The following is a 13,752-nucleotide window of genomic DNA, read 5'->3' as shown; positions in this document are numbered from 1 at the left end:
GGAGCGGTAAGTGTAAGGTGAGCTGCAGTCTCGCCATGTGGGGCTCACCCTAGTTGATACCCTCATACCCACCCTAGCAACCCCTCATACCCACCCTAGCAACCCCTCATACCTACCCTAGCAACTCCCCTCATACCCACCTTAGCAACCCTCTCATACCCACCCTAGCAACCCCCTCATACCCACCCTAGCAACCTCTCATACCCACCCTAGCAACCCCCTCATACCCACCCTAGCAACCCCCTCATACCCACCCTGGCAACCCCCCCCCCCTCCCCCCACTCCTGGAGGAGGGGGGGAGGGAGGGGTCCACATGTCAACAAAGACACTTGACAAAGACACTTGACAAAGACACTTGACAAGCCAGCTTCGGTTGTCTATGTCACCCGCACATAACTCCCGCCAACTTCCCCGGGCACCTATTGTGCTGCTTGGTGAACAGCGGCATCAGGAGAAAGGAAACGTGCCCCCAAGCTAATTTCAGTCCTGCCTGGGGTTTCGAACCCTGGTGCACTGATTGTGAGTCGAGGCCCTACAGGACCAAAGGGTCTCATTTTGTCCATCCTTTCCATTGCCTTAAGCCTCTACGTTTTTTGTTAAGGTTTCAAACAGAAACATTTGGGCTTCATAATCGACTCGATCGCAAATCTTGGGTTCGATTTCCGGACGGGACAGAAGTGGTTAGGCACGTTTCCATACACCTACTGCCTCTGTTCACCTCGCAATAAAGAGGAACCTGGAAGTTGGACAACTGGTATGGGGGTTGCATCCTGGGGAGGGTTGTACAATTCATCTTTAGAGGCACCACGATAAAAGCCTAAAGTATATATAAACAGGCTTCCTGTCCCCGAGAAAACGATTTACTATTGTCTTTCAGCATTAACTAGTCCAAATACGAGACTTATTCCTCAGATGATAATATATTCATTATTTAAAACTTATCCTCCTATCTTCGGAGCCGGTCGGCCGAGCGGACAGCACACTGGGCTTCTGATCCTGTGGTCCCGGGTTCGATCCCGGACGCCGGCGAGAAACAATGAACAGAGTTTCTTTCACCCTATGCCCCTGTTACCTAGCAGTAAAATAGGTACCTGGGTGTTAGTCAGCTGTCACGGGCGGCTTCCTGGGGGTGGAGGCCTGGTCGAGGACCTGGCCGCGGGGACACTAAAGCCCCGAAATCATCTCAAGATATCCTCAAGATATCCTCATACCACACTGAATGTAGAGGGAGTTTACCAATTATTCCCTCTATTATAATTCATTAATGGGGGTGAATAAATTGTGCCCAACTTGTACCGTCCTTACGACATACCTCTAGTTGACCAGGGGTCAAATTCACAAAGCAGTTACGCAAGCACTTACGAACCTGTACATCTTTTCTCAATCTTTGGCGGCTTTGTTTACAATTATTAAACAGTTAATGAGCTCCGAAGCACCAGGAGGCTGTTTATAACAATAACAACTGTTGACTGGGACGTTTTCTTGCTTGTACACTGTTTAATAAATGTAACCCAAGCCGTCAAAGGTTGGGGAAAGATGTACACGTTCGTAAGTACTTGCGTAACTGCCTCGTGAATCTGGCCCCAGTCCAGCAACAAGGAGGCCTGGTCGAGGACCGGGCCGCGGGGACGCTAAACCCCTAAATCATCTCAAGGTAACCTCAAGGTAGACTCTGATGGCCCGCCCACCAGGGGGTAGGGAGCGGTCGCTAGATCAACTCTAGCAACACCCCACCTAAAGTGTTCCTTGTGGGAAGCACAAGAACATTCCTCCTTACATCTGCTTGTAAGGAAAGCGCTCCTGAGCGAGCACTTTGTCATGGGTTCGTATCCTGGCCGGGGAGGATTTACTGGGCGCAAATCCTTAACTGTAGCCTCTGTTTAACTCAACAGTAAAATGTGTACTTGGTTGTAACAACGATTCTTCCCGGCGGGGATCGTATTCCAGGGACCTGCCCGAAACGCTACGCGTAATAGTGGCTCTACAAGAATGTAACAACTCTTGCATATATCTCAAAAAAAATTTGAGCATTCATAAATTATTTAGAATGACCACCACGTGCCTGGGATAATGACACTTGCTTGTTTTGACAGATACTGTCAAGAGACGGTACTCGTCTAGACCACTGGGTGCTCGACCCCTCCTCTCCTGCTTGTCTATCCTAAGCTATCACGACAGCGCTGCAGCAAAATTAGGTACACTGTAATGTCCTGTGTTATCTTCCATTCACCTGGCCTCTCAGGGCACTCGAACTGGGGACCCCACGCGTGTGAAGCCGAAGCTCTACCAACCGAGCTATTCAGTAGCCTTAATAAGGAAAGTATCCAGATATCATTTTGTGTTATCTGTTTCCCACCTGTACTCTCCTTCCTTCCATCTAAAACTATGTCTAACTCCCTCTTCCCGAAATACTACCCGGGACCGCAGTGCCTCTGAGCACACACTACAATCACCCTGAACTACTTCCCTGGCTCTCTGAGAGCGGCATAAGCACCCTAAGCGCCACTTGAGATAATGCCATCCTGGACTCTTGGCTGCCAGCAATTTCACCACGTGCTATTTGGTCCGTCCAGTTAAGTTCACTTGAGGAAATACTTGAACTTGAAGGCCGTCTTATTGGAGTAATTTAGTTGGTCTCGTGCCTAATAACTGTCGGCACGACTAGACACCAGTGAACAAATCCACAAGGGCCGTGATGAGGATTCGAACCTGCGTCCGAGAGTATCCCAGACGCTGCTGTGTTTAGCAAGGCGCAGAGTGGGACCTAGTACACCAGCTGACTGACAGCTACGAGGCGGGGCCCAAGAGCTCAAGCACAGCTACGAGATGAGATACAAGACCTCAAGCACAACTACGAGACGGGACACAAGACCTCAAGCATAGCTACGAGACGGGACACAAGACCTCAAGCACAGCTACGAGACGGGACACACGACCTCAAGCACAGCTACGAGACGAGGCCCAAGAGCTCAAGCACAGCTACGAGACGAGACACAAGACCTCAAGCACAGCTACGAGACGGGACACAAGACCTCAAGCACAGCTACGAGACGGGACACACGACCTCAAGCACAGCTACGAGACGGGACACAAGACCTCAAGCACAGCTACGAGACGGGGCCCAAGAGCTCAAGCACAGCTACGAGACGGGACACACGACCTCAAGCACAGCTACGAGACGGGGCCCAAGAGCTCAAGCACAGCTACGAGACGGGACACAAGAGCTCAAGCACAGCTACGAGACGAGACACAAGACCTCAAGCACAGCTACGAGACGGGACACACGACCTCAAGCACAGCTACGAGACGAGACACACGACCTCAAGCACAGCTACGAGACGAGACACAAGACCTCAAGCACAGCTACGAGACGAGACACAAGACCTCAAGCACAGCTACGAGACGGGACACAAGACCTCAAGCACAGCTACGAGACGAGACACAAGACCTCAAGCACAGCTACGAGACGGGACACAAGACCTCAAGCACAGCTACGAGACGAGACACAAGACCTCAAGCACAGCTACGAGACGGGACACAAAACCTCAAGCACAGCTACGAGACGGAACACAAGACCTCAAGCACAGCTACGAGACGGGACACAAGACCTCAAGCACAGCTACGAGACGAGACACAAGACCTCAAGCACAGCTACGAGACGAGACACAAGACCTCAAGCACAGCTAGGCGAGGACGCGTACACAACCCTACAGTATGACAGATAAGACAGACGTACGTTGGACAGACTATATACATCACCATCACCATTATATACATCACCATCACCATTATATACATCACCATCACCATTATATACATCACTATCACCACCAAAAAACATTATCTAATTTCCCCGAGGATCTGCATAAAAGGGTTCCTGTACAACCGTATAAGGAGAGCCCGGAGACATAAGTGGGTGTGTGAGATTAATTTCTCGAAGATAAATTATTGAATATGATAATAATAAAATAATAATGAGAAAATCCACTGGAGCCGTAATGAGGATTCGAACCTATGCGCTGGGTAAGCCTCATCACGGCAATAACACCGTATTTATAATTTTGTATGCCGAGGGCCTTAGTACAATGATTACACAGTAAGGTCAGGTAATTATATGTTTGTATATATCCAATATATCCATATATATATATTTATATATTTGTATATATTTGTATGTGTATATATGTATATATTTGTATATATATATTTGTATATATATTTGTATATATATATTTGTGTATATAAATATATATATATATATATATGTGTATATATATTTGTATATATATATTTGTATATATATATATTTGTAAAAAAAAAAATATATGTATTTGTATATACATATGTATATATTTGTATATATCCACTAATCGCACGCAGCGTTTTGGGCATTTACGTATTTTTTTTATTACATTTTATAGTATTAACTCTTAGAAAATTATAGTTTTCTTGTGATACTTAATGTTAATGAGCATAGATTATATTTTAGTTTCATTAGATTAAGTGACGAATGGTTTCTCTGGCTGTCATAATATGGAGATCACTGGCATCGTATGAATATTATACTTAACATTAGGCGCCCCTCAACAGGAAGATTGATTGATTGATAAAGATTAAGCCACCCTAAAGGTGGCACGGGCATGAATAGCCCGTAAGTGGTGGCCCCTTTGAGCCATTACCAGTATCAATAGATGATACTGGAGATTTGTGGAGGTGCGACTGCACCCTGCGTGACGGGAGATGTCTCCCGTCTCAACAGGAAGATTCAAATCACCTTCCAATACCCCGGGGTCTATCCTCTCTTCCATCCCCCATCATTTTCCCATCCATCTCCGTCCCTGCGGCCCGGTCCTCGACCAGGCCTCTTTTTCGTTACACACCCCCAGGATGCAGCCCGTAACAGCTAGCTGACTCCCAGGTACTTATTTACTGCTAGGTAACAGGGGGCATCAGGGTGAAAGAAGCTTTGCCCAATTGTTTCTGTCTGGTCCGGGAATCAAATCCGGGCCACAGAATTACGAGCCCTGCACGCTGTCCACTCAGCTACCAGACCCCCTTGGTCTGGGGTATTATGTAGATTATCTAAGTTATGAAGATGTATTATTAAATACGAAAGTACTTAAGGAAATTCCTGTTCCAATTTTTCCTCTGTGGTCTGACACTGTCATATTATATATATATATATATATATATATATATATATATATATATATATATATATATATATATATGCGAACAAGCCTGAATGGTCCCCAGGACTATATGCAACTGAAAACTCACACCCCAGAAGTGACTCGAACCCATACTGCCAGGAGCAACGCAACTGGTATGTACAGGACACCTGGATTAAGGTGTCCTGTATATACCAGTTGCGTTGCTCCTGGCAGTATGGGTTCGAGTCACTTCTGGGGTGTGAGTTTTCAGTTATATATATATATATATATATATATATATATATATATATATATATATATATATATATATATATAATGAGTGTGTGTGTGTGTGTGTGTGTGTGTGTGTGTGTAAATCAAGAAAATTAACACGTGATGAAAAATGTGATACATAGAGCATGGAAACAATGGACCAAAAATGGATATAAATAGGGGCTGTATCGTATGGGGCAATAGGCCTTCTGCAGTTACCTCTATTCTTATGTTCAAGTGTCTGTAATGAGATAGTGAATATTAACAAGATATTAGTGAGACAAATGTGTATCAATGATCCTACTCAAATCACCCCTTAACTGAACAATCAAAAATGAATCTAAATTATACAAACCACTGCTAAGCAGACGAGGAGTCACAATAACGTGGCTGAAGTATGTTGACCAAACCACACACTAGAAAGTGAAGGGACGACGACGTTTTGGTCCATCCTGGACCATTCTCAAGTCGATTCAAGTCGATTGAGAATGGTCCAGAACGGACCGAAACGTCGTCGTCCCTTCATTTTCTAGTGTGTGGTTTGGTCAACCACTGTTAATATTCAGATTGCATGATTTTGTAATATGTATTAAAGCAGATTCAATTAAGTTCCTATTGAAAGTGATTTTGCAATTGTAGGGACCCACAGACTTGGAGAAGGTAACAAAGATCATTCAGATAAAAACTTGCCATTTAACTCTAAATACGAACAAATATTTGCTTCACCTACAACCCCTTTTTTGTATTATTTATGTTACACACTTTATTATACAAGGTTACATATGCAGGCGATGAGTCACAATAACGTGGCTGAAGTACTTCTGCTGCGGTTCTCATTACTGCTATCCCTTACACCTGACTTTCCTCCTCAGCTCTCTCTTGCCTATTTAATGCCTGTCCCTACCTGTCCTCATCACAATCGACTTGAGAATGGTCCAGGACGGACCGAAACGTCGTCGTCTCTTCAATTTCTAGTGTGTGGTCTGGTCAACAAGGTTACATAGCTTATTGGTTACAAAATGTGGACATTTACAGAAAATAAGAGGAAGTTTGTTTCCGACAAGCTGTAGATTTATCCAAACTCCTCCGACGCCGGGCAGGAACCAAAGGATGCAGTGGGCATTCCCCCTCTGGATCGCCACACTGAGGCGCTGGTAAAGCAAGCTCGCCGCTCTAGGGTAATTTGTTCCTATATTCATGGTTAAATCAAATCATTTAAAACCAAAAGCTTTATTCACAATATATAATTGTACATTTATAATTAGTTAAGTTTACATAAAAACTTAGTTCATTAATTACACAAGTTGCAATAACAGCACAGAACGTAAACATTGTCATTATCAGAATTACAAACTTTATTCCTAACAACTTATACACATCGGTGCAATACTGGCTGGATTTAACAGATGCACAGCAGTCTAGATCAAAAACTCTTTCTAACATAAAGTGGGTGACGTTTAGCTTACGATTGAAACGGTGATATAAATCTGTAAAAACAGAGTGAGGTTTACCAGTAGAGCGTTAAGACAAATATTGACAATTTATATCACAAAATTAGGAATATAAGACAAGTCAAAATAAAAATAAAAATCATACCATGTGTTATACAAATTTGCACACTCTTATCACTCTACATCATCAGATTCTGGGGCTCTTATCAACCTGTAAAGTTCTTATTATCACCCAATTCTTTTTTGATACTATGCAAGCAACTGGAATGAGGTAGTATGGGAGATTACAAGACTATGCACAGTTTCAGGAGTAAGCAAAATAATGAGAAGATGGTAAGGAGTCATAAATATAGAGGACCGATGAGCAAAAGCTGGGGTCCAGGAGCTGATATTTGCCCGAGCAAGTATATACGTGTGACGGTACAGACAGACAGACAGACAGGTGCAGAGCCAGCCAGACAGAGAGGTATGCTCGAAGATAAACGGCTCTGGTAATTGTTTGATCAATTTAGGGCAGGGCAGATAGCCTTCAAAACGAATCGTTGTTATATTACCCAAGAGAGCCGTGGTGGTGGTGGGTACAGGGGAGGGCTACTTGGTACAGTGTGACGTCAGGTACGTGGTGCAACGTACCTATTTAACTAGCAGTAAATAAGCACGCTATACGGGCTCGCCATAGCCCGTGCTACATGAACACTTCGTTCAGAGTAGCTAAATCTAAAACAACAAAGTACGCTAACTAGTGGCTATTCATGCCCGTGCCACCTCTTGTGTGGCTAAATCTTCTTCAATCAATAAGTACGCTAAGTTAGGCAAGTGTTCCGGGTTACGACCCTTGGAAGGTCAGTACCGAGGGAGGTTCAGAAGGTGACCTCGATGACCCTAAGAAGTTTAATTGAAAACACAAGCTGTGTAGCATATGACCGTAAGCCCTGCTAGTAAGCTCTAAGCTGCTCACCTGTTGTCTTCACTCGAGCGCTTAAACAACAATGTGACCAGTTTTGGTGCTGCCAAGTCGGGGCTTAGATCAGCTGAGAAGGTAAATACTTGTGTGTGCTCTCGTTGTCTCACCTGCACGAAGGCAACCAAGATAAACCTGACTAATAATACTGGGAGTAGCAGTCCTGCATCTCTTCAACACTCTTGAGGAGATGCCCTCTGCAGTTGCTTCCATCCAATTAATACCCATTGTTTCGTGTTCTGTCTTCCGTTTGTCACAAATTTGTTCCCCTCATCCAAAACTGTTGCACCATATCACCTTACCCAAGTGCGAGTATATGTAAGACGGATAAGCTGTTTAAGTGTTACGGGCTATTCATGCCCGTGCATGAATAATAAATCTTCATCAATCAATGTTTAAGTGTTAGAATAAGTGACACTCTGTTTAGTGTTTTCAGATTATAGTTGTGTGTGTAAACTAAAGTCTTTGAAAATGTAATAAGTTATTACGAAACGCGTTCAAGTGTCGCGTCAGACTAGAAATTAAAATGAATTATGGAGAATTGATTTTTCAGTTACCCTCCACAGTAAAAAGAAACATAAGAAATATTGAGAAAATTCGTATTAGAATTATTAATTTCACTTTTTCGGTTATATTTAACAATAATATATATATATATATATATATATATATATATATATATATATATATATATATATATATATATATATATATATATATATATATATATATTGTTATGGTAAAATCTCTAGGAAGAGATTCGGCCTGCTCCTTCATCACGTATTCGATCATATCACGTCTTTTAAATCAAGAACTACAGCCACAAGAACAACTACTTCCAGACGTCTAGACAATACCACCAGTCTACTTACACCACTGCCCGTCACCCCACCTCGCACCTGGGTCGCTGGGAGCTCACGCCATCTCAAACAAGCAATTTAAGAGCCGGTTAATAGTTAAAGAAGGAACCAGCGCCATCTGGACGGCCGTCGCCGTGTATATATAGGGCTACCTAGCCCACTTAAGATTCAGATTACTCCTGAGTGCTCTGCTGAGTAGACCTGTTGACATACCCCGGTGTGGTAACAGAGTTATTCAGCTTGACTCACAGTATTCCCGCACCATATTTTATTTTGCACATTAACGTAACGTAAATTTGATTGATCATCTTGTTTGTTTTGCACACTTTGTATTAGAGCCAAGCCTGGATATTATTTTATGTTTTGTAATTTGTTTAAAAGTCAAGTATTTTTAAATGTTTTTTTCCTCTGTCTTATCCTACAGTTACCTCACCCTGAAGACAACTTGCAGTTTAACTTTTTTGTTTTTTTTTACTATATTTTTTTTTGCTTTTGTGTGACTGGCATTCCATCTACCTAGAGAGGCTGCAATACACCTATTTTTCTCGTCACAATATTATATATATATATAGGTGGTAGTAGGAGAGGAAAAGATTAAAGTATTCAGTGAGAATCCACAAGGTCTTCTCTGAACACTATTTATTTTCTTCTTCGAGGATGTGGGTCCCTTTAATTAAACCAGTGGTGGTACCCCTAAAAAATATATATATATATATATATATATATATATATATATATATATATATATATATTGGTGTATACTGGCAGCAGGTTTTCTTTTAAACATGTTAATTTAAATGTCAAAAATGTATTGGGGTTTAAGGTCCGCAATTCGTGCTGACCAAGGTGCTGGGACGCTGGCAGTGGATCAAATTTCCTCTTGAACGCAATTGTGGATCTGTTGATAATTTCACTTTAATATGATGAAGCGGCCTTGAAAACCTTAGGACCAGGGATGTTGGTAGAGTTTCTTCCGGCACGTTGATTTGATTAAATCTCGCCATTATTCTTAATACACATCCTTTTTTTTTAATCTCTAGTGCCTGCATTCCAGAGTAAGTTTGCAAATTGCACAGAAAAATTACTCAAGGAGTGACAACATTAATCAAATAATTAATCCTCCACGTTTTTCAACAACTACTCAGATGATGGATGCATTACAAATTAAGTAAAGAAGCCTAATAAAGCTGAAGAAGTCACATTCATCCATCAGGAAGCACGACAAAGCACGACAAACAACCCCGGTATCTTCTTTGTGTCTAAAATCAGTCTCCGTGGTGTAGTGGTAAGACACTCGCCTGGCGTTCCGCGAGCGCTATGTCATGGGTTCGTATCCTGGCCGGGGAGGATTTACTGGGCGCAATTCCTTAACTGTAGCCTCTGTTTAACGCAACAGTAAAATGTGTACCTGGATGAAAAAACGATTCTTCGCGGCGGGGATCGTATTCCAGGGACCATAGGATTAAGGACTTGCCCGAAACGCTACGCGTACTAGTGGCTGTACAAGAATGTAACAACTCTTGTATATATCTCAAAAAAAAAAAAAAAATATTTCCCAGAACAATACTATCTATGGTATACACACATCTCATATCAAACAAGTTTAATGTTTGATATGAGATGTGTGTATACCATAGATTTATTTAACTTACAAACAGATGCTCCGAACAGTTAAACACATGGCCCTGTATGACTAACCATCCTGCGAGATGGGGACTTTTATTACCACTGCTACCTTATTCACTCTTGTTGATGATATCCTCAAAATGCTATCAGAGTCTGCCAGTGCAGACTGTCTATCACATGCCTCTGTATGACTAACCATCCTGTGTGATGGGGATTTTTTAGCATCACCTAGTTAGCTTTTTTTTAAACACTGTACTCCACTTCATATAGTCTAGGGGAGCTGCACTAATGCAGATGTACCTCATGCACTAATAAAAAAAAAAGCTCGGAACAGGAACTGCGGCATGATCTCCACAGACCCGTTCGCATGAGGTACCTGGAGCTTTGCAATTACTTTATTCACTCTCGTGTTCTTGAAAATATCCTCATATTGCACCCAAAATTTGCCAGTGCAGAATACTAAACATATATGACCCTGAATGACTCACCATCCTGCGAGATGGGGACTTTTAGTATCACTGCTACCTTATTCACTCTTTGTGTTCATGATATCCTCATAATGCACCCAGAGTCTGCCAGTGCAGACTACTTATCACATGCCTCTGTATGACTAAAAATCCTGTGCGATGGGGATTTTTTAGCACCATTTTAGCACCATTTTTTGACACACTGTACTGCCCTTCATATAGTCTAGGGTAGCTGTACAAATGCAGATGTACCTAAATGTGTTAGTAAAAAAAAAAGCTCGTCTTATGCACGTGTGTGTTCTTGATGATATCTTCATAATGCAGCCTGAGTTCGCCAGCGCAGACTACTGATCACATGTCCCTGTATACCCAACCACGCTGTGTGATGGGAACTTTTACCATCACGTAGCTAGTGATGGTAAAAGATGACACACTTGTACTCCCCTTCATGTAGTCTATATTATATATAATCCAGGATAATTATATACAGTATAATACATATATTATATATATTTTTTTACCCAGAAGGGGTACCACCTCTGGTACAAGTGTAGGGACCCATATGCATATTATATATATACATATATATATATATATATATATATATATATATATATATATATATATATATATATATATATATATATATATATATATAAATATCAGGGATATTTTGACGAACAACACCGAAATAACTGATAAGATACAATGACAATACAAGATTAAACATGAGTGAAGAGCTGCATATCAAGAAATCTAGACCAGCAATCAATAACCAGCTAATACACAGTTACACTCTGCCCACTTCAAGACGCCGGGCCAACGCAGAAGCTAGACCTAATGACCCTGTAACAGGAACGGAAGCAACCAGAATATCATAAGCTGCCAACATGTCACACTCTTAATTTAATACCCCGATATTATCCCATTAATTTAATACTCCATGTAATGTCATTCATCCATATGTCAATTTTAATGTTTAATCTTCCTGCTTCCGTGAAGAAAAACATAAGAAATATCGAGAAGATTCGTGCCAGAATCATAAATCTAAAACTTCCTGTCGTTTTCAACGAAATATATTTAAAAGAAAGACTGCCTGTCCCCGACAAAACAAATCATTACTATTATATTGCTCCAAAAATTTAGGTCTGATTAGAAAGATATCACAGCCTGAAAGCATCAGCATAACAAATTAGATCCGATATCTATATATATGTATCGGAAGCGTCAAACCTCCATCAGACTTACCATTAGTCAATAGCAGATAAGCGTTAACATGTAAGCCAGGATTAGATTCACGGACCTTTGCAATCACTTATCTTCAAGAACACGAGAGTGAGAGTGAATAAGCATCATAATGAACCTAAAGTTTGCCAGTGCAGGCTACTGCCCGAAACGCTGCGCGTACTAGTGGCTTTACAAGATTGTAAATACCATGCTATGTATCCTCACAAACCCAATGTACCTTTTTATAAATAAATAAATAAATAAATACTTATCACATGCCTCTGTATGACTAACCATCCTGTGAATTTTGTTATTATCTAGTTCTTGACACTGTAACCCTTCATACAATCTTAGGTAGCTGCATAAACGCTGATGTACCCTTGTTGAACAAAAATAGAAATACGACGACTACAAATTTCAAGCAGAGAGATTTTGTCGGAACGCAAAAAGCTCCTATAGGTCAAATAGGTATCAGCCAGAGTACGAAATAATTCACTTAAAATATTTACCCCTTCAATGGTTCAACAGAAACGCCAAACCGGCGAGCGCCTTCCAGCGAAGCTGAAATTCAGAAAACTAAATCGAAATTGGGCAACCTTAATATACCATAGCAACTTGGAACACGTACACAGCCTAGCAACTTGGAACACGGACACAGCCTAGCAACTTGGAACACGGACACAGCCTAGCAACTTGGAACACGTACACAGCCTAGCAACTTGGAACACGTACACAGCCTAGCAACTTGGAACACGTACACAACTTGGAACATTATTCGCCAACAATCACTAATACTGTACAGACTAGAAGGCCATCTATGCAATTTATATTTGTGCTGTAAAATTAATAATTTAAATAGTGAAATGATTAAACACATTTAAGACGGGCGATTATTTAGTTAAAACTCTTTAAAACAGAAAAACCTTTGGATTAATTTAACAACGGCTGGTTGCTGATTCCAGCACAATCTGAATAATCCTTACTTAATAAGGTTCTAGGATTACAATAAGCTAGGGATATTTATTATAAATTCATAATAATTCCCATTGCAGTGGACAGGAAGCTTGCACTATGGTTTATCGAGGTTCCCTTAGGCCTGGTCTAACTACTAATCTTCCCTGGGATACAACCCCACAATAATTGTCTAAAGTGCCCAACCGTTTCTGAGCTGTCCGGAAATTTAACCAGGGATCCTCGACTGAGTCGTGGACATAGAACCATTAAACAGAGTACAGGACAAGCTTCCCATATCACAGCATCCTTAAACTCACTATAGGAGTCATCATAGGAACGTTTAGCTCAACCTGTAGACTCTTAATTAAGAGAGACACAGATCATCCTCAGTTCGGACTCGTTGAGTGAAGCTCTTCAAAGAGGCACTCGTCTCCAATTCTGCATTCCAATTTGAGGTAATTAGTAACCGTAATTATACCCTGTTATTGGGAATAAACGGATAACAAGTCTTGTAAAAAAATATCAGTTTAACTACAGTACTACTTTAACTACTTTTAACTACTTGACTTTAACTACTTTTTGTAGTTACCATCTCCAAGTAATATAGAATTATATACAAGCGCGGTTTTCAATGAACGCAAAATTATTTTTAACATCTTTTCAACTGTCACACGGGATCATACACGGATATATGGCATATATATCGCATACAACACGGCTCTCCAACATATTCTAAAACCTACAAAACTTTACCCAAACTAACCTATCACAGGCTAACTT

The 13,752-nt window shown here is 41.4% G+C and overlaps 1 protein-coding gene across 3 annotated transcripts in view; it reads right to left on the bottom strand.

Annotated features, from left to right (window-relative positions):
- Positions 1 to 13,752, bottom strand: part of LOC123747075 (vitellogenin receptor) — a 222,334-nt gene that overhangs the window by 41,790 nt on the left and 166,792 nt on the right. The window lies entirely within an intron of this gene.

Source organism: Procambarus clarkii, chromosome 87, assembly GCF_040958095.1.
Source record: "Procambarus clarkii isolate CNS0578487 chromosome 87, FALCON_Pclarkii_2.0, whole genome shotgun sequence".
Taxonomy (NCBI): Eukaryota; Metazoa; Arthropoda; class Malacostraca; order Decapoda; family Cambaridae; genus Procambarus; species Procambarus clarkii.
The sequence above is the reverse complement of the archived record's forward strand: the minus strand, read 5'-3'. Positions and strand labels throughout refer to the sequence as shown.